The sequence below is a fragment of the Rhinopithecus bieti genome, unplaced genomic scaffold (assembly GCF_001698545.2).
Source record: "Rhinopithecus bieti isolate Rb0 unplaced genomic scaffold, ASM169854v2 scaffold_33200, whole genome shotgun sequence".
Taxonomy (NCBI): Eukaryota; Metazoa; Chordata; class Mammalia; order Primates; family Cercopithecidae; genus Rhinopithecus; species Rhinopithecus bieti.
Window position 1 is genome coordinate 31,181 of NW_016814013.1, and position 3,075 is coordinate 34,255.

At 46.6% G+C, this 3,075-nt stretch overlaps 1 pseudogene; it reads right to left on the minus strand.

The window, feature by feature from the left end:
* Positions 1-522: 522 nt before the first annotated feature.
* Positions 523-2,577, minus strand: LOC108513552 (PRELI domain containing protein 3B pseudogene; annotated as a pseudogene).
* Between the last annotated feature and the right edge of the window lie 498 nt (positions 2,578-3,075).

Here is a 3,075-nt window from a genome sequence, read left to right on the forward strand (position 1 = left end):
TGCTCATCAATGGTAGACTGGATGAATAAAATGTAGTACATATACACCATGGAATACAATGCAGCCTTGAAAAAGAACAAGATAATGTCTTTTTCAGGAACATAGACAGAGCTGGAGGCCATTATCCTTAGCAAACTAATGCAGGAACAGAAAAGCGAATTCCATATGTTCTCACTTATAAGCTGGAGCTGAATAATGAGAACACATGGACACAAAGAGGGGAATAACAGACACTGGAGCCTTTTGAAGGTGGATGGTGGAAGGAGGGAGAGGATTGGGAAAAATAACTAATGGGCAGGAGGCGTCATATCTGGATGATAAAGTAATGTGTACAACAAAACCCCCATGACGAAAGTTGATCTATTTAACAAAGCTGTACATGCACCCTGAAGTTAAAATGAACATTAAAAAAGATTGCTTTCAAAAAATCGTTAAATTTTTACATAAATACTGGAATCCTCAAAATCAGTCATTTCAAACAACGCGAATTTCAGATGATCCCTTTTATTTAGAGGTCATGCATCTCTTTGTTTTGATGTAATGTTACATCCTTATATCAGTCTACTTTTAAGAATTCTACTTAAAAGGTATTTATATTTTTAAAATACATATATTGCCAGCTTGGAGAGACGTGGGGTACTTGACGTTGTCTTCACATGTTCATTGTCAATTCTCTACAAATGCTGTTGCCGCCGCTGCCATCAAAGTTCTTATGCTTCCTCTTGGCGGAAGCTGTCAATTCTTCAGTCTTAACGTGTAATTTATGTATGACCCATTTCAGTGCTTCTTGGCCTTTATTAGCATTTGAAGATATCGTTCTTGCCATCAGTCCTTCAAGGTAACTGCTGAGGCTCCCTCTCTTCAGTGATTATGGCTTCTTGAGTCAAAATAGTTTTTTTGGGGGTCCTGATGATGTGGTTTGGGTATAAATCTCTCATCTACTGAAATTGTATTTGTAAGTGAAATATTAGTAGATTTAAGTTCCATTGTTTTCTCTACAGGATTAACTACAGAATATTCTAGTACATATGTTTTGGGTTTTGCTGCACCAGTAACAGGTTTGCAGTTCCCACTCTGTGCGGAGAAGTCTGTAGCTGTGCAGCTCTCCAGAGGGATCTATGCGTCTCTGTTCAACACGTCATCCCACACCATGCTCGGGTTCACAGGGCTTGGGTATTTATGCATTGCAGCTGTTGTAACAGTTTCCCACGGGTGCTGAAAAACGTGCTCTCAAGTCCAGATCTTGATGCTGCAGACAGTCCGAGAGATGTCTGGGCAGCGCAGGAGAAAATGAGACAAAGAGGTTACATATGCCCCATGCCATAAAGAACACCCCAGCCAGCCTCGCAGTATGCGGGTGCCATCGGCCTCACTCGAGGGACATCCCAAATCCCTCCTTCACCCCTTAAGACAATGTAACCTTTAAACCTTTTAAAGCGGGGATCCCCAACTCCCCAGGCAGAGAACCTGTGGCGGTCGGTGGCCTGTTAGGAACCCTGAGGCACAGCAGGAGGTGACTGGCAGGCAAGCGAGTACTACCGCCTGAACTCAGCTGATCTGACGTGACTCAGATTCTCATAAGAACGCCCACCCTATTGTGAACTGCGCATTCGAGGAATCTACTTTGCGCGCTTCTCCTGAGAATCTGACGCCTGATGATCTGAGGTAGGGCAGCTTCATCGCCAAATCATCCCTGTCTCCCCAATCCCCATCCATGGAAAAATTGCCTTCCACAAAACCAGTCTCTTGTGTCACAAAGGTTGGGGACCCCTGATGTAAAGAACACTGTTAATGTCTATTTCCTGCCTCCATCTGGAGGGCCACAGTCAGTTTTGAAGCAACTCCAGCAAGTGATCCACCTAGCTGTCCCCTCCCACTCTGTTAGTATCCAGAGCTCCTCAAAGACCCTCTGGAATTTAGACTAAAGCAAGATTGCACCACTGCACGGAAGCCTGGGCGACCCAACTAGCAAGACACTATGCTAGGTAAGAAAAAAAAAAAAAAAAAAAAAAGGAAAAGAAAAAAGAAAAGGGCCTCTGAGCTGAGCCCTGCCCCCTTTCGTCTGCTTCAGGCCCATCTATACCAATCTTGATTTACCAGCTTGAAATCAATTCAACAGGTGGAGAAATAGGAAAGGCTTTATTCAACACATGGACAGTTTTCAATGGAAGAGCCAGAGCAATGTGAGTACATCTAAAAGAACAGCTCTTTAGCACATTGCAATATTCATTCCATGAAGAAGAGTTCCTAAATAAAAAATGTTTAGGACATCAGGAGGGAAGACAATTAAGGAATGAATCTCCACAGCAGAGACCTCAAAGGCTGTGGTGTGTGCAGGACACAGTTCCAGCGTTAAAAGCCGCAGGGACCAGAATGAGGTCCCCACTGGGGTGCCTCGGGCTCCTTCCAGGGGCAGTGTTCGTTGAAGCAGGCGAAACCGCAGGCTTGCTGAAGGCGGGGTTCCCTCCTTTTCCGGTTCTTCCCGATGAAATCGTGGGTTTCAGCAACTTCCGGGGGCGGCCTGGACGTAGAGGTCGCCATGGGCTTGCGTCCTTTCACCTCCGCAGACACTGGCATCTCCAGGCTTCATCAGACTCTTTGGGACCCTCCGTAGGTAGCATTCTGCGTCTTCATTGAAGGTACTGAAGGCCCGTCTTTGGTTCAGCCATTGATTCCTCGACATGGGAGTCCTCGAGGTGCCCCGTTTTGGCCCCTCTCATGCTCCGGAAGGCCCCGTGCCCGGTGGAGGCGCAGTGCAGCAGCCAGCCAGGAGTGGAGCTCCGGTAGAGCTGATGGCATTGGCAGGAATGGCGACTCAGCACAGGGAAGTTATCCAGTGCCCAGGCCCAAGCTTGCTCTCGGTTCAGGTCCCGTGGCATGTGGGATTCTGGACCTGTCTGCCTCCAAGAGAGCTCTTCCAAGGTTGATGGATGGAACTCCATAGCCGCAGCCTTCCAAGGCTTGACCAGGCTTAGCTGGTCTAGGAATAGAGCAAATGACTCAGTCTATCACTGACTGTGGGTTTTTATAGCATTCTGTCTTGTACAGGAAGTCGGACATAATACAATCATGTGG